This window comes from Lutjanus erythropterus, chromosome 22 (assembly GCF_056507025.1).
Source record: "Lutjanus erythropterus isolate fLutEry1 chromosome 22, fLutEry1.hap2, whole genome shotgun sequence".
Lineage (NCBI taxonomy): Eukaryota > Metazoa > Chordata > Actinopteri > Lutjaniformes > Lutjanidae > Lutjanus > Lutjanus erythropterus.
In genome coordinates this window covers 12,541,022-12,567,800 of record NC_139338.1, presented here as the reverse complement: position 1 = coordinate 12,567,800, position 26,779 = coordinate 12,541,022, and the positions used below count along the sequence as shown (strand labels likewise).

At 39.0% G+C, this 26,779-nt stretch overlaps 1 long non-coding RNA gene across 1 annotated transcript in view; it reads right to left on the bottom strand.

Moving 5' to 3' along the window:
- The window catches only part of LOC146306699 (uncharacterized), a 45,608-nt gene extending 28,120 nt beyond the window's left edge, over window positions 1-17,488 (bottom strand). The window contains exons 1-2 of the long non-coding RNA XR_014768985.1: window positions 16,676-17,488; window positions 8,236-8,292 (exon numbers count right to left, since the gene is read on the bottom strand). This is a non-coding gene — a long non-coding RNA (uncharacterized LOC146306699). The remainder of the gene's footprint in view (window positions 1-8,235; window positions 8,293-16,675) is intronic.
- Window positions 17,489-26,779: the final 9,291 nt, after the last annotated feature.

Below are 26,779 nucleotides of genomic sequence, written 5' to 3'. Positions count from 1 at the left end.
CTGTAGTAATTCTGCCCTTACTAAACACTGTTCCACCGCCATGAACTTTATCCCATAATTAACTTGTATGTAATACTTTGCAATTGGATGTCAGTGGACCCGAACTGTTCCCGTTATCAAGTATTACACCAGTCATAATCAGACACCACTTAATCCACCTTGGCTTTTGCAAAGATACTCAGTGAGTCCCTATAGTTAACATAATATCCCTCTTTTTAATTCTGTTCATAAGATGAAATGAAGAAAGACCAAGTGGGAAAGAGATTGTAGAGGGGGAGAAAGTGGCAAAGAAATACAGATATGATCTCAAACAGAGAGAATAAGTAACTTAAAATAACCAGAATTATTAAATGATAAATCTATAGATAATTTACTTTAGTTAGTAGTTTTTTTAATGTTAACAAACATTCAAATAATGTCTATAATGTAGGGTTAATTAACAAATTTATTAAGCAATTATTAAGTTTAATAAACATCGGCATCACAACAATTCAAATTTCTAGCTCGTCAAATACGGCAGCTTGGTCAGTGGCCCTATGAATCAAGCTATGACACAGTAGCCGCAGTACCGCTCAAATGACAGTTTTGCATGTCCAGGGCTCTGCGGTTAAATTAGCACTCACTGTAATTATTTATTAAAGGTTTACAAATCATTGGATAATCATTAACAAATACTAAATATATTATAGAAAATGTGGGCAACAATAAACGGTTGTGATTGTCTCTTATCAGCTACAATACAATGTATAACTTATAAACTAATTATGTCATATTTGACAAAATAAAGATAAAATAAGTGATTACAGAAATCCTAATAATCAGTAAACATCATTGATTATTTTATTGTTTCTAAACAGTAAAATAACTTAAGTTTAATAATTACCATTTATTATTATAAAGTGCTACCAAGAGTCCAAGTAAATGAGGTGTTTACTTGCCAAAGAAATGGAAGTAAGCCACACAACCCTACTGAGGTTTTCCATAATCTGAGTATCAGCTATTCAAACTGAGATATGAGATTTGTCAAGCCATAAGTGGGTTAACTCAGTTACAAAAACAAAATTCTTCCGCATGTAAACATAATCACTGAAAATTTGTGCAGTCAAGGCACTGTGGGAGACTCTGGCATGAAAATATCTATCAGAATGCCAAACACAACAACTTTAAGTGAAACATGACATTGTATATGCAGGACAGAGATTTACTTGATTGTAAATATGACAGAAGGATGCAGTTTCACCTGATAGAAAAGAGTAAAGCTTTGTTGTAACGGTACACAGGACAGTAGACTATTGGTAGTCATGAAGGGCTTTCTTGTTCCATCTCTTCTCTCCAAATACGAGATTAGTTGGAGCCTGAGGATGGCTCTCACCAGCACATCTGGACAACACCTGATCTGAGGCACACTGCCTACTGGACCTCCACTAAACTGGTTCTATCAAATGAAGGGTTTTATTTCAAACGTAGGGATGAGGTGGGAGGTAGACCAGTCTGCCCAAATCACTTTATACGTCTTGTATAATTCCAACATAAAGTAAGTGTTTAAAAAATAAATTTTAACTGTTAAAATGTTCAAAATATTACATTTCTCATAATGAGCTGCGGCTCTCTTGCATAATTAACACCTCAAACTGTTTCAAGTTTTACTAATATTATTATTATATATTAAATTATTTCTTTTGTCATTGGCATAATGGCTTTTGGATTGATCTGATCTGTAAATTTAACAGAAAAGAAAGTAAGTTTCATATTTTGGACAATTAATTTAATATTGTAGACATGCAGAATGAAACTGCCCAAAGCACTAAACTCCATGTGTCACAATGTCAGCCAATTCCTTGTCTCACATTTTCCTTCTCTGCTTGTTTCTCCTGCCATGTACTAACTCTCCTGTCATTTCAGATCCTACCACCCCCACCTACCCTGCAGTAACCCTTGTGTTCCCACCACTCTCAATCACTTGACCTCCCCTGCCCACCTGCACACCTGTTCCCACTTCCTCTGTCAAACCAGTTGCATATATTCCAGCCCACTTCCATTCATTCCCTGCCAGATCGTCTATTGTGTGTCTGCCTTGGCGCTCAGGCCATTTTCTCTGCCTGAGTTTTGCGTGTTATGGACAGCATGTTTGCCACGCAGCTGGACATCGGCCAGGAGGCCCTATCCAAGTCCATGGCTAGCAACCTCAATGGACACCTCCTCTGCTAAATGACTCATAGAAATGTCCTCATCCGCCTGAGCATGTCAGGTAATCATGAAACTCTCACCTTTCACCCAATAGATGCATTTCAGCTGCCTGTCAAGGCTCATCAAACATAACCTACACATTGGCCAGTCTACTGGAGATATTTTGGGCTGGAGTTGTCACTGTTATTCTGTGTATCTTGGATCTGCCTTGTCTCCTACTCCAACTGATCTACATATAAGTTACCAATCTCTGGATCAGGATTTGAAAGAGGTCTTTAATAAGGTTCGAGTCACGTCTCTGTCATCATCCCTATTACCCAGAAAAGTCTCTGCATCAACTTATCGGGCTCTCAAGAACATTGCCGTCAAAAACAGTTACATTCCCCTCTCATCTCAGCTTTTAAACTGATACAGGAGGCCACTGTTAGTGAGGAGAATGGGTGGAAAACTGTCAGCAGGAGCATGTACAACATTTGTGATGCCTCATTCAGAGACAGTTGAAGCACGAGCTGTTCGTCAAACAAGTGGGTGAGAAGTGAGTTCCACGTCTCAGAGGTGTTATTCCTGGGGTTCACTGTCACTGCAGGCAGCATCCAAATGGACCACAGTAACGCCAAGAGAGTCAAGGACTGATCTTTCCCTTCCTCTCACTTGGCAGCTCCAGTGCGTCTTGGGGTTCCCCAATTTTCTAAGGGCACTTCAAAGCTCTCACCTTTCAGAATACTCACTTCATGTGGCCATGCTCCATTTTTAACCAATACAACGTTGCACTTTGCTCCCACTCAAGCTGTAAGAAAGCCAGATGCCCTGTCCCGCCCGTTATAATCCATGCACCCTTCTGCTGTGTGAAGATGCTCCCCACCACATGCGTCTTTGGAAAAAAAAAGGAACAGTGTCCTAGAGAATTGAATATAAGGTAAAGTAGTCACACACTTTACAGCTCCCAGTGGTTGTAAGGCTAATCCAATTTTTGTACCAGCTCACAGGTCCTCCAGAGACGGCACTCATCTCACCTGGCTTGTCTCTGATGGTCCTCGATGGAAGAAGATGCATGTTCACACAGTTCACCACTGCCTGCCCCGTCTGCTTTCAGTGTAAGAACTCCCATCAGACACCTCCAACCTCATCAACCCTGATCCCACATCTCCCTGGACTTTGTCACCAGACCGCCTCCCTCCAATGGCAAGACAATCATTCTTACATTTGTAGACTCTTCACCTGCATGGTCACTCATGAGACATTTGCAGTCTCTTAGGCCCAACCATAAGCTTTTCCTCAAGGAAACACCCACAGCCCATTGGGCAGATGAAGCATATCTACCAGGACATTGAGATGGCTCTGCAGTGCATTTCCTCTGACCCTGCTTCCTAGTCCAAACAACTGCTGTGAGTAGAGTATGCACATAGTAGCCTTACAATCTCTGCCACTGGATTTTCTCCATCCCAGTGCTCCTTCACCTATCAACCAGCACTCTTCCCTGAACAAGAGAGGGAGGCCAGCATCCCTTCAATCCTGGCTTTTGATCACCGTTCCTGCATATGGATGAGGGCCCGGTCAGCACTTCTCTGCTTCTTTGACCACTACCAGAAGAGTGCTGCAGTCCAGCCCCTCACAATGTCCGAGGACAGAGGTCTGCTGACTGTGCAGGACCTACTTCTGAAGATGGTGTCCAGGAAACTGGTTCGCCATTTTGTGGATCCGTTCCCTATCTCCAAAGTGATTAATCTGGCTGCAGTCCATCTTTAATTGTCCCAATCCATGCAGATCCAGAACATTTCCAGTGCCTGTAACTGGTAATTTACACCAGGCATGGCTGCGCCATGTCACGGCTGCGCCACGGCTCTCGGACCAATTCGTGGCCATTCTAGTCGATGCTCGTGTTTACACCAGAAGCGCTGCGGTGCATCTTAGCTGCATCCCAGAAGCTCCCCCACTCACCTGTCCCCCACATCAGCCCAGTAGCATATATACCAGCCTACTTCCATTCCTCCGCTGCCAGATCATCTATTGTGCTTCTGCTTATGCATTCCAGCCATTTTCTCTGCCTGTCAGAGTTTTGCGTGTTACGACCCCCTGCCTGCCTTTTGGACTCCTGCTCTCTATCCTGATCCCCTGATGGATACATTTGTCCTCACCTTCCCTGTTTTAAGTTTGTTTCAAAAGGTGCTATATAAATAAAATTTTACTCAATTGCTGTCTGCTTGCTTTTGACTTTTGACTTTTTGCTTTTTTTAAGTTTTTATTGAACTTTTACACCGTGTTAGCCAAAGTTAACTTAACTATGCTTAATAACTCCACCAAAATATTACTGTTTATAATAAATACATAATGTGAAAGAACTTCAATACAGTTACAGAAAGGGCTGCTTTCATACTGCAAAAACTATAAATTTTCTAAACTAAAATTCTGGCAACTTATTCGGAAAAATAAATATTAAGCTAAAATAAGTTAGTATTGGATTTTTTTTTTTATTTGCAGTGGAAGGTCTGCGAGAAAAGTAAGCCGATCTCACATCCTGCAGTGGGTCTGTCTGCCATGCTGTATGTGGAGTGACACCTGCAGAGGTCACACATGAGCTAAAACTCTGCAGGGAGAAGGGCAGAGGAAGTGAAGAGGGAAGAGAAACACCAGACAGACAGAGAGATGACTGAGCAAACTTTATAGTCAGGCAGCATTGGCAAATAGTTGTCATGCACTGTTGAAGCTTGTTTTGCCAGCCTGAGCAGTTTTTTTATAGACAAAGAATTGCATCAGGTTTAGACAAGTACAAGAATAATTCTTAATATTTCTTATGAATACATTCAAATAATGTTTGTCATTTCTGCTTTTATTTGCTTGTAACTGTTAGGCAGAAACACACAAAAATGTAGGCAGAGATAGTTATCTGTACTACTTCTGCGGAAGCTATTTCTATTCTACTCCACTGCAATACATTTTCTACTCCTCTACATTAATCTGTCGACCAAAGTTACTATTTACTTTGACACAACTATACCATTACAAGTCATTAGATCTAGACCCACCTGATGAGCTACATTATTAAATCTCTGCTTTAATCAATAGTTCACATTTTTATCTAACTGAAGGGGACTCTCATTCAGAATAAGTACTTCATTTCTGAAATATTTTGCAGCTAATTCTTCTTCACTTTCGCTAAAACAAAAAAAATCATGCAGTATTTTAACAGATACACTGTGGCGGTGCTCTTCAGGGAAGCATTTGAATACCTTTTAACACCTTTCCCACTGAACATAACGGAAAGGCTAAAGTGCACTGAAGGCCCAGAGTCAAATCTCAGTCCCCAAACACTGCAGGAAAATGAGCAACCACAATAAAATAAAATTTTTAAAAACTCTTCTGTCCCACTCCATCAGTCAAAAGCAAATCCTGCTCCAAAGCATTGTTCAAACCCACAAAACTTTAGTTCACATTCCAGTGAAGTTCCTAATGTTTCCAAATATACTAAAAATGTCATGCTGAATTACAATGAAATGGTAGGAACTGATGCGAGAGACATGCAAAACCTTTTCATTTTATGTAATGGCGGGGCCATAAAAAGACAGCAAATTGAAACTAAATATTTCGTTCAATTTAAGTATTAAAAGTGTGGCTTCAATGAAGCCTAACGTACAGAAAGCTGTGTGTATGTCCCATGTGAGGAGGAGGGATTTTTTTTCTCACCAGGGACTGCTTTAAAATTAAGAGGAACATCAAGTTTCAAGCAGCTTCAGTGAGATACGTGCCTGATACTGATGTTACACTACTGGAATTATACTGCACCAGTAAACTCCTCCCATCTGGTAGTCAATGAGAGTTAAAACATACACGCTTAACTACATGTAACCAGGATTTCACCCGGGCCAAGGACAGATATATCAGTTACAAGTCTTTTTGTCAATAATAATTTTCATTCAGTCAACTCCACGCACATTAATTTGACATTGTCATACACATTTTGCACAAAACAACTCGTCATAAATCTTTCCTTTAACTTTTATCCCAGCCTTTTCAAGCCCCAGGAGCCAAAGCTGTCCGTACTCAGCAAAAATGTACTCATTCATTGCACAATTCACTCAAAACCTCATTTTCAAATAGTATCGATTCCATGACTACAACATAATGCTTCTGATTTATGAGGAGTCAAAAATGTCATGATGTTCAGATCAACATCATGAAAGAAAATAAAAATCATAAATTATCACGTAAGAATTCAATTTCCTCCCAGAGAGTCTTGTTACATAAAATCAACCATGATCAAATCCCTCTAACGCTCTGACATAATTACGACGCTCCAGAACTAAAGGCAGGCATCGTTCTCCTTCACTGGGAAAATCAGAGTGCTGACGGTGTCGCTGGACAAACTGCAGTTCATTGCTCAGATCTGATTCTGCTTATTCTGGTCTATTAAAGATATAGTCTGCTGTATTGAAGCAATAGACAGAAACTGTCAATTTGAGCATTAACGGAAGGAACCATCAGCGTGTGCGTTATATTTCGAGTGCTTAAGAAATGCAGATTTTTAAGAAAGTATTTAAAGTTTCAGTTTCCATTTTATTCTTCTAATTTTATATACCCATGCCTGTTAGTCCCTTTTAGATTAAAAATGAATTTTTCAAGAGATGTGTGGCTAAAAGAGAAGCTTAAATGGGATAAATTTATACACTTTATGTAACATATTTGTATTCACATTTATATTCACACACATACACATTTTCCATTTCAAAATACAAACTCAGCCCAAAGAGGAAGTAAACTAACCGGTGCTATACATGCTCATATTATTTTACCTTAATTTATTTTTTTTTCCACTTAGTTTTTAGTCTCTTTTATAAATATGAACACTAGTTGAACAAGTTAAATAATTAAATTTTGCAGCATCTGTTGTTTGTTCACTGTGTCCATGGAAACAATGATGAATGAAGTCGGTTTCCTTATGAACTACTTTTCTAATAACTACATCACTGCATAATTCATAAATGTTCAGACAAGGTTAGTAGTCTGGATAAGTAGTTTAGTTTTAAGATCTTGGTGCTCACTTACAGAGCCATACATGGCCAGGCTCCACAGTATGTTATTGACCTTCTACACTCCCACGCTACAAGCCGAGTTCTTAGGTCCACCACTTAGTGTTTTCTAAGTGTTCCTCAGACACGTTTCAAGGCTCGGGGAGTTCTTTCCAGTCGGCAACCTGTAAGCTTTGGAATAGTCTCCCAGAAACCTTGAGATCTCTGGACTCTGCGGACCCGCCCGTTCAGACAGGAATTTTGGTAGCATATGGTATTTTATGTTTTAATCTTGTGCTTTTATCTGCTGCCCCTCTATATTTTATCTGGTGTTTTATCTTTGTTTTATTTATTTGTTTCTGTTTTATTTCTTTGTGACCGGTGTCTGTAAACAGTGCTATATAAATAAACTTTGCTTGCTTACTATTTCTTTAGTTGCGATGCTATGTATATGTAATTTAAATATATTGCCACATTTTCTTTCATACTCATTTGGTGTCCAGAAGTGGCATGGTGATGAGGCACGTGCGGCAGAGTTGTTTTGCAGGCTGTGACTTTCAGGTGTAAGCCATATTTCTTGCTCTGCTTTCAGCGACGGTTTGCTTAGAACAATGAATCAAAATGAAAATGCTTTGGTTGTATTATCAATTTGTTTTTAAAAAATCTGAATTTTATTATTTAGAAAACAGAACAAGGGCAATAGTCTGGAAACACAAATATTTCTGCATTATTTCTTTTCTTTTTTCCATACTTATCCAGACCTGAAAATTACTAAAATTCAAATTCTGTATTTTTTCATATTGTCTAGGAAAAAAATAATTTAATAATAAAATAGTATATGTGACTTTGGTGGCATAAGGCTGCATAATACAGTAGCTCTGATCCTTCTGCCTTCAGGCTTGAATCCTGAAATTCATGTTGTTCTACTCAGTAAGAGTGTGACCATAATGACATTATTTTAAATTGTGAAGTTCAAAATTTCCTGTACGTCCCTGAACACATGCAGAGTGGACATTTGTGTGTGTTAGCATGACCATGTGCTCACCTGCATTGCAGTATCTGAGGCCTCGTGGTTCCACATCCGCCTGTGTCCTCACTTGCCCTGCACCAAAAACACAAGACACGGACAGAGATTCGAATCACAAATTAAAAGTGCTGACGTTTTGACCTGCCCTGTGAAAATTTATCGACATCAATGATTGATTAGGACGTGTGGTGAGTGGTTCAGTTGCGTGTCGTTCTCCCACAGTGTGCCAGTACAAGCTGAGAACAGGACATTCTTACTGGAACATTTGTGCCGTTACATGTCAGTGCTGTTGGGCAGACAACCAGCTGAAACTTAGTCATTCTTCTCTTCAACCTTAGGTTTTGTTAGTATTTACATTATTATAATCTTTATTATTATTATGACATTTTTTGCTTGGAGACAAATGAGACGCAGATTGTGGAAAAAGTAACAACCAATCAACAGTGGAGCTCGACTGATATATCAGCTGACAGATATTATCAGCCCGATATTACAGCTATGTTCATCTATATCTATATTGGCATCTGTGATGTTTGATATGCATCTACATTAATTTTTTTTAAAAACTTTTTCGTAACATAATATAATACAGACTGAAAGATGCAGATGTGTTAGCTTTATAGACTGCATTCATGAATATTTGATCCATTTTCTCAATTCAAGTTTAATTTATACATATATTTTGCTCTATTTGTTTTTTTAATTTCTATTTACTAATAATTATAAAAAAAAAAAAAAATACCAGTGAAAGTTAACTGTTTCAGTGCTCTGATTACATACTGGACAATAACATTTATTGTTAAACCGTAAAATATTCTGCCTTTATCACAAGTTTTAATCACTTTTGAAGGATCAGCGCAAAAATGTGTTTATCCCAATTTTTGTCCCAATTTCAATGCTGAATAGAAAATGTGTCAGTTTCAATAACCAAAAGCAAAATCTTTTTTTTTGTCTCTCCACTCGCCTACTTTCACTTCATCCCTTCAAAGACAACACAGCATAGCTCCCTGGCCGTTATATCACACTCACACATTTGAAAATGCAAATGACAGTTGTCAGGGCTTAAAACCAAAGATCTGTTGATAATACAAATCAAGACTCAATGGTTTAACGATGGCAGAGCTGTCAAAAAAAAGGCAGTGCCAAAACAAAAGTTTAAATCAAAAAGATATTGTGACCTTAAAATCTAAAGTGTAATCGAATCATGGGTTTGGAGAATCGCGGTAGCCCCAGTGTTAATGTATATGTTCTATATTCTGTATATTTTATTCTCTATAAAAAATATTGGTTGATATGTTAGTATGTGATTTTTTTTTTACTCCCTACTATCGGTATTGGAATCTGCTCCGAAAATATGGTACCTGTTGGGCTCTATTCAACAGAAAACACTTGTCCATTCAGACTGTGTAATAATAAAACACTTCACAGATTCATTTTCTGTCCTTCATGAAGGTCAAAGCACAAAGTCAGTTACAGCCTCGGCCCTGACGCTGCTGGAGGCCTGCGGGAAGGGTGGAGGCTTAAGTGGACATGCGCTCCGAGCGAATCCGCCCTTCTGACATATTCATACAAAGTTCTATGTACACACACAACAAGTAAAGGTAAGGAAAAGGCTGCTGTGTTATTCCACGAGCCGGACAGTTCATTACAAAAGAACAGTGTATCTCCACTGTCCTTTGCCAGATATGTATTCATGAATATTTCTGTCGTGCTGCAGCGGCGGTTTGTCCTACTATGTTCCAGTTCAATCCTGCAGAAACAAATCAAACTGTTGCAAACACATGAAAGAGGCTGAGTAGGTGGATTCTGTCAGAATATCTGGTCCTATTTAATTCCTAAAAATCCCCTTTTACTGTAATATGTACTCGAAACCTTGAAAATGAGATGATGTACAATTAGGGTTTAGGTCATGCTGTTTCTAACATTTGCCTTGGCCTGCGTTTGATTCTTGGAACGAGTGTCATCCAACATGAAATGTGTCTGAGAACAAAAATTCAAACTCAGTGACCTTCAAACTAGAGGCAGCCCGATACTGGATTTTGTAGAATGATGCTGACTGACCAATATTCTCTCTCTCTCTCTCTCCGTACATACACATATATGTATATATTTATGAATTTGTCGCCGTTATTACGGTGTTAATGTATTTTAGGTGTCCTTGTAGCTGTCAGCTGTCATTACTAGGGCCCGCGTTTAGGTCATGCTCTTTCAGTATTTCTAACATTTGCCTTGGCCTGCTTTTGATTCTATTCTAATGGGTGTCATCCAACATGAAATGTGTCTGAGAGCAAAAATTCAAACTCAGTGACCTTCAAACTAGAGCCCGACCATCACTGAATCTTTGGGGTAGATGCTTATGCTGATATTAACTTTGAAAAAAATCCCGATATCGATGTATTGGCCAATATTTTTGGGTATAATATTCTGCATAAGAATGAAAATCAGTTTCACAATAAAGTGTGCAAACTTTCCTGATGATAAGTACCATTTAATTTTTTTTTTTATCGTAACCATTTGAAAAAAAAAAAAAGTTTGTTAAATACTGTCCAGCAATGACCAAAGTGAGCAACAGTCTTACAAATGCAGCAGCAGTATAGGTTTGTTTTACATCAGTGAAAACACTGACATAGCAGAGGACATCATGCCATTTTAAACTGTTGAGAGGTTTTCATTATAAAACATGGTGAACTGATTTCAGTGCTTTTTGAACATGTTCAGCACATTTTAACAATACCCAATAATACTGATAGCTGATAATTTTTGTAACTGTAGTTGAAAAAAAAAAGTGCATTTATGTATGTATTCTGTAGATTATATTCTGTTTGAAGACAGAAATATAGATATGGGAATTCTTTCACCTTATATTGGTTTTGCCATCAGTCCCAAAATCCAGCATCAGTCGAACCCTAATATATACAACCAGCTTCCATATAAAACCAATCATCCTTGTTCTTTGTGTTGAAACCTTCTTAAATATTTTAGACATTTATCTCTCACGCAGAAGGGGTTTATCAGTTATTTTCAGCTGCTGTTCTGTCCGTACAATCGCAGATTTAAGGAGCACAAAGGGACTCAGAATCCTTCACAGCGCCTTAATAAAGCTGGTGGTACAGTTTGTGTAGGTGTTTTTATGGTTTTCTTTGCCTCTTAAGTACATAACACGGGGAGCCTCTTTCTGCTGTGGGTATGTTAAAAAACTGAACCGGAAGAACCTGCACTGTTCCCCACAGAGCCCTGCTTCATTTGCTTTTCGTCTCTCCTTCCCCCCCCCCCCCCCCTCCTCTCCCCTCCTCCCCTCCCCATCTTCTCACAGGACTCGTGAACTCTCCATAAACCCGCAGATTCCCTCCAGAACGCTGCCGTCTATCCGACATCAGAAGAACTAGAAATAAAACAAAAGAGTGAGGAAAAAAAATCTGCAATAGACAATAAGGTATAGAGAATGAGGAGAGGGAGAGGGGAGCGAATACAAGCAGGCCAGATTGCAGAGGGTTGAATCAATGCAGCGGCCTGGTCCCTCTTTTTTTTTTTTTTTCTCCCCTCTCCTTTTTTTTTCATTTTTTTCTCTCTCTCTCAAATGATTCACAGTGGAAAGAAAAGGCCTTCTCCTTGTCCTCAGTTGAACTCCACATCAGCTTCCTGTTAGAAAGGCAAGGAGGAAACACCCAGAGCAACACGCGCGTGCGCACATACACACACACGCAAATACACACAGAGGAAGGCCTTCACTAGTGGATTCTTCGCTGCCAGAGAAATTAGGTCAAGCACTTAAATGCCCTGCACTGAGATGCACAGAGATTTAAAACATGAAGTGTTTGGTGGGGACAAACACGCACGCACACAAATGCTTGTTGCACTTGGACTGTAGCTGCACACTATACTGCCGACAGCTCATGGCTCACCACATTATTAATACTGAAAAAAACTGAAATAATCTGTGACAGACGCCTACTGGTCCTACTGTTAATGCACCATCCATCTGTGCAGATTAGAACATGACAAGGTGGCTCAGACACACACAGTTAAAGAAATTATGTGTATTTAAAAAAAAAGGCAAATAAAAACACCTTTCAAGTCCCCTCACAGGTTTGAACTCAAGCAATACATGCGAGGAGGGCTGGGCGATACGGTTTATAAAAGTATCTAAATGTTTTTAGGCTATTTAGGTGCTATCGCAACACATTTTCTCTAAAATAACGTACAGTAAAGTCTCAAATAGTGCAACCATTTGAGGGTCTTGCAGAATATGATGCACTGCTGTAGATTAAACTACCCGACAGTATATAAAGGGGTTAGGGCTGGGCAATATGGACATTGGTGTTTTCATAAAATAACATGAGATTTTTGATTAAGAACATATAATGAAGGAAAAAATGCTTTGGGCGATTCAGATTTAGCATAGGGTGCAAGTATTACGCCTTATGCTAAATTATGTATTAAAATATTCAGCATTTAACTCATACTGAACAATGCCTAAGTTTATTGAGCTATTTATTTTCTTTTTATTTAGGCTATTCTTTACTGTCTCTGTGTTCGTTCCTGCAGCTGGTTGACATGTTAAATTATACATTCTTCTGAGTACCTTTACACAGCCTTATTGGTGAAAAATCATAGTGCATCATAGTGCATAGTCTACAAAGAAAAGATCTGTCTTCATGCCACCTAAAAATTCACTATTTATCAGCAATCATATTGGTAATAGGTGAATTTTCCCCTCCAAAAATCAGTATCTGTCTCAAAAATCCCCTATCGGTCAGAGTAGGTAAAGGCAAATAATAGAACAGCTAGAACAGTCTGGTAAGTTCAGAAAATTACGTCATTCTAGTGAAATGCAGCCTTTAAATCAAAAGAAGACAGGACTTATGCCATACCACGCTATCCAAAATCTAAGATGATACCTTGTCTCATATCACAATATCAATAAAATATCGATGTATTGCCCAGCCCTATGTGCAAGCATTCTCAAACTGCCAGATGACCTGATTAGGAAGTGACAGAAGTCTCTGTGCAGCTCTACAGCTCAGCTCAGGACAGGATGGGACAGCACAACACGCCACATTGCAGTATCAGCCATGCACTCCGAAAATCCCCCCGCCAACCCCACCGCCGCCTCCCGCCCTCTGACCTGAAATGGCCTTAAAGAAACAACACACCGCATCACCCTCACATCCAATCAACTATTCATAGAAAAGCTGGATTGCACACGGCCCGATCTCGCCGTTTAGGGTTTCAATCAATTGCGTGAGATATGAGAGCGCGGGAGGGAGAGTGGGAGGGAGGATGAAGCTGTTCTGAAAGCAAATGAGAAAGAAAATTTGGGTGAATCCGAGCCTCTTTTCCTCTTCGTATTGGCCGCTGCCAGAGCTACAGGGTGGCAGGGTAAATCAGATGATAATCACGCCAATTTTCACTCTGCAGCCATGTGCTTTCTCCTGTCCCACTGACTCACAGTGCAGAAATGAGCCCCAGTCCATTGTCTGAAGGCCACCTGTGTTTCTGCTGCATTTTCTTGAAGGCACAATGGCATTTTCCTATTTATAGCGACGGCTATACTTTATAAACATGCAAAATCAGGTTATTGACACATCTCATAAAAGACTGTGTGACCGAGGGCTGAGGCCAAAAGAGCATTCTGATCCTGTTCATATTTCAGCTTCTGACAGATCTGTTCATCTTTCCAGTGAAAGAGACAGAAAAAGAGACATGTGGAATAGCAACAAGACCGTGTTTCTGTCAGCCAACACAGATCTTTTCTTGGGAAACACTGCTACATTGCAATTTTGTCTGACACTCCAGTATGAACAGAATCTTACCCGGCCGGTCGGCCAGCCTGCAGACGAAGCTTTGAGAACACATACACACAAAGCAAAATACATAGCCAGGTGTGCACGATGCTGGAGAGGATTTGAAAGGACGAACAGCCTCTTAAGATAAACTGATAAAGTGTGGTGTGTGTGTGTGTGCCACTTTGACTTGATCATAGGGTGACAGTGTGTTTAATGCAGGTAAAAGTTACCTTTTCCATGAATGATATCTGTGGCACAATCTGATGCAACGACGATACAGTGACTGAATGCCACAGACAACATGGTGACATGGTGAAAATGTCACAATCTAAATTCTGCAGTTTCACATAGTGTAAAAACTGAAGTGACACTATTGCAAAGAAATACTCTGTCTAGGGTCTTAAATGCATTGTTGCATTTTTTTTGCTTTATCTGCGCAGAGAAAAATTACAGTTCAAATGGATTATTTATGATATTGTGCAGTTTGATCAATTATAATTTAAACCACATGCAGTTGGCTTCCCACACCCTTTCCAAGGTCAAATTTAAGCACTTTTCGATAATTTTCAAGGTGCATTTTCAACCCTCTCCAGCGTCTTGCAGCTGTGGTAAATTACATATTTCTATATGAATATTCAAAATGATTATTTCACTTCTACATCACACTGAATAAGATGTTATTGTGCTTTAAACAACCAAGATTATGTTTTGTGGTAGCATTCTACAGAAGGGCGACGAATTAGAGGAAAGCACAACAAAGTTTCATGTTTCAAAATGTGACACTTGTCAATAAGTACACTTGGCACTTGGGCTGAAAGTAAAGCAAGTGCAATTTCAAGCAGTTTCAAGCACTTGAAACCTTTAAAACGCAATACTAAAATTCAAGTGTTTTCAAGCATCTCAAGCAGCCGTACGAACCCTGAAGAGGAAAAGATTTAAGATACAAAATGAACTCCATATGAACCTAAAAACAACTTATTTGTTCTGTTCTCTGATGCGAAAATCTACCTGATGAATGCGGAGGTCCTGTTCTGAGAGTCCAAGTACACACTCACATGTAACGGCAAATAAATACAATGACATACATCCTCTGTTTAATTTCTCAAGGGAAATTTAAGTTCAATTGTATATAGTTTAGTGTTTTAAAAGGAATTTAACAGTAGAATCAGCAGGACTTGTCTAAGATGTTTGTAAACGCAACATAAAGATAGTCTATTGTTGTTGTTGTCTCATTCCTAAGACGTCAATACCAACGTTTTGGGTTGATAAAGTGTCCCAACACAGCAAAATTATGAGAAATACAGGCAGAGGGCAGGGTCTCTGCAGACACAACTACCACCACACACCTTTAGTGGGTCATAAGTGATGATTGAAAGGGATTAGTTTTATATGAGTCCATACGTAGTTTTATTTATTTCTTTTTTTTTTTTTTAAGGAAAATGTTACATGTTGTGCCTTTTCATTAAACTGGACATATTTTAGTATTTTAAAGGTACTGTATCTTAAATTTGACATTTTGTAGTGTTTTGGAGGAAATGTAAGTTACATTTGACATAGTTTAGTGTTTTAAAGGAGATTTAAGATAAATATGACATATTTTAATGCTTTAAAGGAGATTTATGTTAAATTTGACATAGTTTAGTGTTTTAAAGGGAATTTGAGGTAAACTGGATATATGTTAGTGTTTTAAAAGATATTTCAGTTACACTGGATGTTTTTCAGTCTTTTAAGGGAACTTCAAGTTAAATTGGACACGTTTTAGTGTTTTAAAGGAAATTTAAGTTAAACTGGACACATTTTGGTTCTTTAAATGAAATTTAAGTTAAACTGAACACCTTTTAAAGGTAATTTAAGTGGAATTGGACATATTTAAGTCCTATAAAGAAGCTCATTGCACACCTGAGAGACAGTCTGGAGGCACACACAGGCCTTTTAACCATTAAAAATACATCCAGCTACTGGTGAGTTTGCTCTTCTCAGATTTCAATGAATTAATTTCATCAAAAAACTTCTCTGAGGGAAACCACAGTGACACATGAGGGGAAACCGCACAGCTCTACCATATGTTCTCATGTCTTACATACACTGATTATCTCTGGGCGAACAGCTCTGGAGACGCCGCTTTTCTAATTAAATGCACATTTGGGTGAAATCCTATAAATTGCTCACTTGGAGAGGAGAGCTGCGGTGATGTTTTCCGCTGGATTGACTGCCTATCTTTGTTTGCATCGGGGACAACAAAGGGAAAGATTATGCCTCTCTCCGCGAAGGGAAACTAGGGCACGAAAAGGCGACCTCTTTCTTGTATTGCGAGGGGAGAATTTACAGTCTGGCGACCATGTCGCCTTCACGTAAAGGCTGGAAGATGTTTGGTACTTGTTCTCAAATTTACAGAAGATTATGTTAAGCTGTTAAGCTGATATATTAGGAAAGCGCTTGTTTTTCGCACTCTGGAAACTTCTCCCCAAGGACTGTGGATCGGTTCAGTCATAACAGTGTCAATATCCAGTGACCCAGTCTGGAGGAAATATATCGCTACCAAAACAAAAAAAAAAAACAAAAACGCGTAAAAATGACAACGACGACAGCTTTGGTGTCATTTCTACGCATTGTACGCAACCGCAAACCTCTAAAAACACAAAGAGAAAGGGGTATATTTAAAGGCTACGCACCAGCAGGTCTCAAGTTCAAGTTCCTGTCTTCCTCCGGGGTGTCCAGCTCCCAAGTCCTCGGGCTTTTCTATTTTCTACACGGTGTCTTCCTTTATGCGTCAGGACCCAAACAAGAGCAGAGAATAAAAAAAGCAAAAGGCGACAATATTTGTAGAAAAAAGTCGGCATCTTTGTGTTGACAGACGGTGTCCATGAGCGGCTTCCCGGGGCCGTGAGACAGTGGTGTTTCCCCGCCGGTGTCAGCGTCTCTCTCCGCGGCCATCCGGCTCGGTTCAGTGGGGACACGCAGGCTGCAGACTGCGCGTCCTGCGCCGCCAGCCGATGAACCAGATGCGTCAAGTTCAGCTGAGGTGAAGGCAGCCCCGTTATACAACCAGCAGCCTGGGTGTGTGTGAGTGCAGCAGCAGACTGCACTATCGCGCTGCTTATTTAATGTCTCCTAAAGGGGGAAAAAAAAAAAGAAAAGGCACCTCACATTGAAATATCTGCAAAAACTAGGCTGTGTTGAGATGATTATTAAGGGCTGCCTCACTCCCCCCTCTTCTCCTGCTGCCCCCTCCGCGGATCTAAAAAGCACTATTTGCTTTTGTGAACTTACCTGGTGTCAAGCTTATGAAAAAAAAAAGCTGTCTTTTACCCTCCTGTAGGCTGAAAATACCTGAAACTACCGCCGTGAAATTATAAACTACACCTCATTATGACACGGGACTATTAAAGGAATAATACACTGCTGTTTAAAGACATCAACAATTTAATTAAGTTAGCCAAGGTCATTTTAAAGTCATATTTTTAGCGTCTTATACATAGCTGAACTCCATCTTGTATTATTTTCTAAATAATATGCAACTTTTTCCATTTGTTGTAATCCCACACCTCAATGTTTAACAGCAAGATAGCCACAAGGTTTAGCTAGATTTAACTTTAGCAATAAACAAAGCAGTAAAGTCAGCCTTTACATTTTAGAATTTTTTACTCATGTTATAAAGTCACAATTTTAGTTTTGTACACAGGCTTCAGCACCATTTTGGATTATTTCATAAATAACATACCCCCTTTTTCCTTTGAGTCATCCCCACCTCAGTATTTAACAGCAAGGTAGCTGCATGGTTTAGCTTAAAAGTCCAACTCATTAAAAATCAGGGGTGAATGTTAAATAAAAATAATACCCCATTACATCTAGGTATATCGGTCTACATTAATATCAGCACATATATACTGATAAATATCAGCTATAATAGCCTAATATCTGATTTGACAGATTATGTCAAAGAATTTAATTTTAATTCTTGGGCAAAAAATGCTTTAGTATGTTTGTCAAGATTTTTTTTTTTTGATGGACTTTATTTGAAAAAAATAAATGAACATTTGAAGAGTGAACTGTTCTTTGTTTTTGTTGTCATAGTGATGTCAGTAGGATTTTGAAACATTAAATCATCCATCTTTGCTCACTACATCTTCCTACCCTCAGCTGTGATCAAGTACAGGTTATATGAACTTATTTTTAAAATACAAAAATGTTAAATTATTGGTTATTTTATCCTTATTGGCCATGAGAAGCAGCTAACTGCTGGTTATCAGTATCTGCTAATATGCCTTTTTTCCTGATTCATCCTCCACCTTAATGTTTAACAGCAAGCATAGCCACATGGTTTAACTCTATTCATCTTAACTAAAAAAAACTAACAGCCTTTACCTTAAAGAAAGTCTTACTCATATTATAAAGTCACAATTTTAGTGTTACACCCAGACTTTTGCACCATCTTGTATCATTTGACAAAATAATATCCCTCTCTTCTATTTGTTTCTTCCTCCACATTAATTTTTAACAGCAAGGCAGCACCATGATTTTGCCTCAAAGTATATTAAAATATGCATTTCAAAGTAACAAAGGTCATGTTAAAGACAATTAACATTAGCAAATTGATACTTAGCTAACTAAACGTGCTTGTACTACTCTCCAACAACCGAGCTAGCCACGTGGTTTAGCTACAAAATATATTAAAATATGCATTTCAATGTAGCAAATGTGTTAAAGAAAATTAACATTAAAGTGCTGACAAAAACTCTAAATATGGCTATATCGCCCTCCAACAAAGTTAAAACGCATTTCTCAAGCTATCTACAGCTACTTACTATCTTTTTATGCTAGCTAATAAAACACGTGACAATAAAGCAGCATTTCTCACACCTGTTTGCCTCCGTTAATGAGCTTGATTCAGTCTTTTGCCCCCCTCTGCAACTTAATGACGGCATTACATTAGTGTAGACTCCACAGGTGACTTGAAGACAAGCCCAGACGTGTTGAGTTCCTCGATCTGCCTCACAGACATTTTATTGATTAATCAACTGTGGGGATGATGAAGCAAAGACGAGGCTGTTAAAGGACCATTCAGAAAATTATTTTTAAAAAATGGAACAGAAACATCAAAACACACATGAGGGGGATTTAGAGCTGCAGCTCTTGTGCTGGTTTATGAGTCTGAAGTTAAACAGATGACAATAAACCATATTTAATGTCACAATTTGGATTTGAACTTGGCAGGATTTTATAATTGTTTGGAACCATGCAGAAAAATAAACTAATTTTGAGTTTGCCTTTAAGGGATTGAGAATATTAGTGGAGCAGATTAGAGCAGATTATTCTCCATCTGCATGCTATATTTGTTTTTTCTGTGTATTCTTTCTCTAATTTTACTTTTAAAGACACACACATTGCAAACACATTAACAAAAATATCTATCTATATGTATATAGATATTATCCACTTTGTAAAATTAGTTTTTTCAGTTGAGACATCACACAATAACTGATAATATAGAAACAGTAAACGAAAAGCTGAGGACAGATCCCTGCAGTCACTATTTAAAAATGCAGAGACAGAAATTAAAGTGCATATTAAATAAAGTGTATCATTTGTCAGTTTATACGCTTTAAAGGAATGGATAAAAATTAACTATTAATATAGACTCCCTGGAATGTTTAAGAACACACTCTTTCACTAATGTGGTGTAAATTAGTAAATAACTACCTAAAAGTCAATTATTAAATTTAAAAAAATATGTTGAATCTTAGTTCAATCCATAAAAAAGTTATCTCTTCTAATAAAATCAGTTTGCAGAAAAGGTTTTAAATCATAAATATCACTGTGATTTGAAACATAAATACTTTATTCAAAATTAGTAAAGTACAACAAAAGCAAATCTTTGCTGTTCAGTTGAAGACGAGCTTGTTTCTGTCACTGCTCATGCTCAACCTGTGTGTTGTTTGATTTTCTTTTGTCAGAGTGTGTGTGTGTGTGTGTGTGTGTGTGTGTGCACACGAGTCGAAGCAGCAGTTGCTCAGTCGCACTGTGAACCTGCACCACAGAGGCAAGTTTATTGAGTGGTGGTAAATCTGTATTGACAGGTGATATTACAGTTGCACTCAGTGACCGTGCTCTGTGTACAGTACGCGCCTATATCTATCAGCACACAAAGATAGTATAGGATTAAGAGTGTGTGTGTGTATGTGTGGGTGTGTGTGTGTGTGTGTATATGTGTGCCTACAGCCCAACTGTATATGGACTGAGCATGTAGGCTATAGTTTACAGGGATTAGAAGGTGACACAAGGTTTATATCGATGGAAATTCACCTGATGTGACTCAAGACAAACAACGACACACACACACACATACACATTCTTTTTTTCATAGCCAAATATTCTTACAGTTTTTCAAAGTAAAATACAGCTGCAGTGTTAACAAATATTAAAAACTGGGTGGTCAGACTTTTAAATGAAAGCTGTGTGAACACTTTTATTTCACTGTGTAATTCAATGTTTATTTAATTTAGCTGATTCTAAACAAATGCTTCAAAATAAGAGCATTATTATTAGTAAGTTATTAATTCAAGTACTGTTTGTCAAAACTTTTCTACATGAAAAATAAGTATTTATAACAAAGAAAAACCTATTAGATTTCTTTTCTAAAAAATCTAATCGTTAATAATGACATATCATATATCCTATAATTTCAGTTAATAAAGTTATTTTTTATGCAGCCATCTGTATTTGTTCCAAACATACACACACACCCCTGCATACGTGTGTGTGTATGTGTGTGTGTGTGTGTGTGTGTATGTATGTATATATATATATGTATGTATGTGTGCATATATATGTATGTTATATATGTTATAATTATATTATTATATATATATTCTGACTGATTAGTTACAGTTTTGGCAAGCCTTTGAATATAGATTATAGATAAATAATATAGATTTTGATTTATAAATAAAAGTTTGTTCCTTTTTCTACAGTTTTTTGTAAGCACGAATTGTTTCTAAATCTTTTTGTTATTTAAATTCAATTGATTTTCTTCAGTTGTGACAGTTTAATTTCCTCTGCACTGAAGATTTGTTCCTTTTTCTTTAATATGTAAGTTAATATGCTGAAGCCATAAAAGAACTATAATGTGACAACAGACAGTTGCATCTTTCTCGTTCTTTTTTTACATTTTGGGGAAGAAAACATTTTGCTTAGTTCCAGTTTCTCAAATCGGAGAGATGTTCCCGAGCAGCAACTGTCAAACTTTAACAAAAATACAGTAAAGTGAAATATCACCTCAAGAAATGTTAATCCACTAATGGATATACTGTAGATACGGTATTAAGCACTTATGATCCAAAACTTTACACATAAATGGACTTCAGCAATCAATACTCATAAATCTTTAATTTTATATTATTTGTGCGCTCAATCGCTCATATCAATTAAGAAAAAAAGTATTGACAAAGGAATCCACCATTAACTTTCTTTGACAAGACTTTTCCATAATTTGAATCTGTCATGACCAACTACAGCAAGTATGAGGAGGAGAAGAGAGGAGAGGAGAAAAGGGGCCTGAATCTTGTGGAGGTGGCCAGGGCGCTCCATTTGGCACTGCTAATTTGCAATCAGACACTCTCTTTGAGCTCTTTCCCTACCACGTCTCGAGACAGTGTGGATGGCAGCTGAGACAAAGCTAGCATTATCGGCCGCCCAAGGCCCCTCTTAGTTTTATTTCAGGCCACTGCTCTCAGACACAGACCATTCTGCATGGAGCACCCAAAGCTAGGAGAGCGGAGGAAGAGAGGCGAAGGGAGGTGTGGAAAAAAGTGGGAGGAGTCTCCGTCGAGGGCCAAACTGCTGCCTCAACCCCCGTTGTCCGTACCACCTACCCTCCTCTCGCTGCTCCTTCCTCTCCTTGGATGGTACCCCAGCCTGTTCCCTTCTAACGTGCTGCAGTGCAGTACCACGCCCAACAAAACACCATGAAAAGACTTTAGATCTCATCGATCTCGCTACGACCCTTTTCACCTTGACCATCTTTAGTTACTTAGTCCAGAGGTTCCCAAACTTCTTCATGCCAAGGTCCCCTACAATAGATGCACATTAGACCCCGATTTGAGAGGATTTCTCTCAAGGAAAACTCTCTGAGCAACCCTTTTTTTTAGGTTCGAAGATAATAAAACCAGGGTCACTATAAATTACAATCAAAACAGCCAATGCTATTTAATTTAACGCAAGTTATTCTTTGAACACAGGCCTGTTTTTGTGGTGGCAATCAGAATTACTTGCAATGGCCCCTTCTCCACCCAAGACATTGTTGGAGGACCAGCTGTCTGTGGTCAACACTGGTCAGATTGACACTCAGCAGATACCAGTATCAGGTGAAAAAATCTGATCCCTAATAATATCTAAGCTGCTTCAAAGCTTCTCTTTGTACGTCTCCTCCTTTGTGATTGGTATGCGCTCCATGCTTTTTAATAAAGTTTTGTTTGGACAGTGTAGGTTGGCTGAGCATGCATGTTTTTACAGCCCTGTTTAGGGAAGTAATGAAAATGAGTGAAGGATAATAGCTTTTCCTGGGGATTACTGAGAAGAGCACATCACTGGTAGTTCAGTGAAACCTAGATTTAATTGAATCTTTTAGAGCTCAAAGTGTGAGCACACGTGCATGCACAACTGTCTGAATGTGCACCTGCGTTATCACGTTATTATCAGCAGGCCAGTGGCTGTGCAGTATGTTGAGGCTTGGTTGCCACAGGTCAATGATTACCCAGAGGGCCTTGGGTGTCCTCAAACGTGGGTCAGAAGCACTTCCCCATGAGAGGGACAGAGAGGGACACCAGTGAGCTGCAGCTGCCATCTGTAACTCTAGGCCTGCGCAGTTATCTGTGTCTTATCTGCTTGAAAAGCTGCATTGTGTTCACATTGTGTGCGCGGGCTGCGTTATGTATGGGCAGGGCCACGCTTTAGTGAAGTCATGACATGATCCTTTTTTTAGCTAGTGGTCACTTATTCCGAAAACAAAAGCCCACTGATCCAAAACTACACACTCTGAAGCTGAAGTTCAGTGACTGCCTGCCAGACTCCATTAACATGTTGCCCAGTTTAACCATTATAAACATCTAGTCTTTCTAAAAGATTACTGATGATTCATAAACAGACACTTACTCATTTGGCGGGCATTCAGCATTAATTTGAACTCTAATCAACATGAAATGGCAAACAATAATACAAGTTATGGACCAGAATAGAACATTTAAAGGAGGACACTGTGGGTGCAGTGCTGTTGTCAGAGAAGTGAGTATTTCAACTTATTTCTTTAATATCTGACAGCATATCATGATTGTTTTATGATTTATTGTAGTATATTACAGATTTCTCCTTTAAGAAGAACCGTATAGAAATAGCCTGATCATCTCACTGATCACCTTGTTTGCTTATGTAGGTTGTACAGAAGCATCAGTACGAAATTGAGACTGTTTCATATGCAGATAAAAGCTCCTCGTTTAACTACAGAGCTGCCACGTGTTCAGCCATGATTGCATCAAAGAATCAATGGCTGGACCGTTGTCCTTCATTACGCATCAATAATGTTTACAAGCAGGTCCAAGAGCTAAGCTAACGGAAATACAGAGGGGGGAAAAACTGCCTCAGTCCTCTTTTGGTCTGGGCTGATTCCCACAGGTTGTCTCACTTATTAGCTGCTTTCCTGCGCCGGACCGAAGAGCACAATCACTCTCAGTCTCACTCGAACACATAACAATGCCAGGAATGGCTGCATTTGTGCAGTACGACCATTAGGCAACATCCGACTGCCTAATTCATTCAATTTCTCCCTCTGCCATGCCAGCACAATTGGCCTGAAAGGGCGCAGGTGGGGGGCAGAGGAGGCTGGGAAGCTTGTTGCTGAAATGCAACCAAGCTAAAGTCGGTCACACAGTTCTAACTGCGAGAGGGCTGGATGGGTTAAAGCAGCACAGGACATGGGGCAGACTGTTGGGAAAATGGTGTCCTTGAGGCGATCCCGGCAGGGCTCAGCGGTTGCCCTGACCCCCCGACTCTGAGCTTGACCCCGACTGTATCTTTAGCAGTGAACGGTACAAATTACTGGATCGTATGGCTCTACTTTCTCCCTTTCTCTTTCTCACTTTCTTTTTCTCTGGATGACCACAAACAGCCATTGTCACTGCAGACCACGAGAACAATTGGGTTCTTATGCTGTGGCCGGTCAGGGGATGGGAGGGTAAACTTCAGCAATGACTGCACTAAGTAAATTATAGCTCCAATGGCCTGTGCGGTTTGGAGAGGCTGCGCATTGTGAGAGGTCCTGCAACTAAAACCACCAGTTCAGCACATTTGTTGCCTGTGCAGAGCAAAATGACGACGGCAAATGCAGACTTTTCCTCTTTTTTTTTTTTTTCCTCAATTGGTATGGTTCAAACACTTTCAACTAATGGCAAGGGCTGTTAGGAAGCACAAGTTGCTGTTTTTGGAAAACACTCATACACTGTAAAAACAGGAATTTAGTGGAATCAACAATTTTTTTAAAATCATTAATTTAACATAAATATACAATTTTTCTTATTAAGTTCATTAAACTTAAAATTTCTAGTATTTATTTTCAGAACTTTCAGACTTTAAGCCTTGACTTGAAGTGATGAGCTGAATGAATGTACTGTACAGGGTTTAATAAACTCAAAATAAAAAAAAATAATAAAATCTTAAATTAAGCTACTAAAGAAACACGACCAGCATATTTGCAGTCCAGGATGTATTATTGGAGACTCTGGAAACTCCCCCTAGACCCTTCTTCTTCTTGAAGAGTTGTTGGTTCAACTACATACAAGTTTTATTCATTCAGGTTAATTAAACTTTCTAGTATTTCTTCATCTTGAAATGATAAAGTGAATGAATGTACTGTACAGAGTTTAATCAACTCATTAAACTAAGTGTCTAAAGACAGATCATCAGCATATTTGCAAACTTCCCAGCATACTTTGTTTGAGAGCTAAAGCTCCTGAAACTCTTCCTCTTCTTTAGTGTGACTGAAGAGTTCTTGGCTCAACTTCATATCTTAAGCTTACTGAACAACTTAATTCATATCATGTTTATCGGGCTAGAAAAGTTTATTTGTTCTGAATCATTACACACAACTTAAAATTTTAAGGCAGCCTAGACAACTTTTTTTTTAAGTTCGAACACATTTTCTACAATGCTGAACTATACTGGGTCACATCTTATGAAAACGGAATAATTGCGTGACTTCAGGGCAATGAAGGATAGCCACAGTCCTGCTCCCTCTCCTCTTCCTCCCTTCCCCGTTCCCCCCTTCCCTCTCTCTCAGATCGAGGCTCCGCCTGTCCTCCCGCGCTCCAATCGCTCCACCCTCCCGCCCTATCCCCTTTCTACATGACATCATCTGCACATCTGTCGTCCCAACAGGGTGCTGGTGACACAGACAGGCCACAAAATTAGTAGAGCTCTCTCCTCTCTGCCTTTGTCACCATCTCTTTCTTTTCCTCCTGGCTCTCCGTCTCTTGTCCCTCTGTCGTCCTTCTCCTTTCATCCCTCTTTCTATAGGTGCCTTTCTTTCTTTCTTTCTTTCTGTAATAATATGGTTGCATCTCACCGTTTCCTACAATGTGGCATGTACATTTGAGCAGGCAGGAAACAGCCATTAAACTAAATGATCCGTGGGCCTGACCCCAGCCTTGACCCATGTGATTGTGAGCAAACTCAATCAGCAAGATCAGCACTAACATGATGTGAGTCTTACAAAAGTTTTTTTTTTTGCTTGACTTTCTCTGATTTGAGCTATTAGAGCCTGCTAAAACCGGTTAAGAGCTTGTGGTTATATCAATTTGTGTGTGTGTGTGAGTGTGTGTGTATGTGTGAGAGGAAGAGAAACAGAGTGGGAGCGATTTTTTAGTGTGTTTCGACAGTAAGGCCCAGCCCATTAAGGGCCAAGTATTCTCAGGGGAATAGAAACTTACAGAAGTGTAACACATGTTTGATTCCCAAAGCCCCAGTGCAATAATTCTTCACATATGAATTACTAACAGATCAAATCAAGTCGTACTGGATCAAACCAGCTGCACTGGAATAACAATCTTTAGTGATGTAAATGAACAAATACAATTAGTTCTATAATTAACCAACTTTCCTTAAAGAATGGGGTTTTCTTTTATGTTTTTTCTTTACTTAGAAGGGTAAGAAGAGGAGAAGAAAGAGAGAAGAGAGAGGAGAGAGAAATAGGGCTGTTCTGTTGCTGGTATACTGCTTGAAATGCTGGTATTGGTACTGGTATCGGCCAGTACCTGTGTCTATGCACTGATTTTGATACCAATTAATTTATTAAACCCAAAAAAGAACTCGGCTGCTTCTCAGCAGTGTCCCGTTCGCCGCTCCCCCCCCCCCCAGGATGGTGAAGTCATGTTTTATGGCACTCATTCTTTGTATGTGTTAATTTTATACAAAGGCTTTAAACTGAGCCACACCATAAAACAATGATAGAAATCATATCACATCACACAGGGTTAGTAGACTACAGCTATTAAAAATAATTATGATAATAATATATTTTTTAAATACACTGATATCGGACTGGTACTCGGTATCTGCTCGGCTATTCGCAAAGTTCAACTAAGGAGGTAAAAATTTGAAAATAGCATATCAAAAGAACCACGACTGAGAAATTTAAAATAATTTGCTGCCAGTTGACCTTAAGCAGAAGGATGCGAGGTGGCTTCACTTTTGTGTCGGCAGTTTCAGCTCAGACACCAGCACAGAATGCG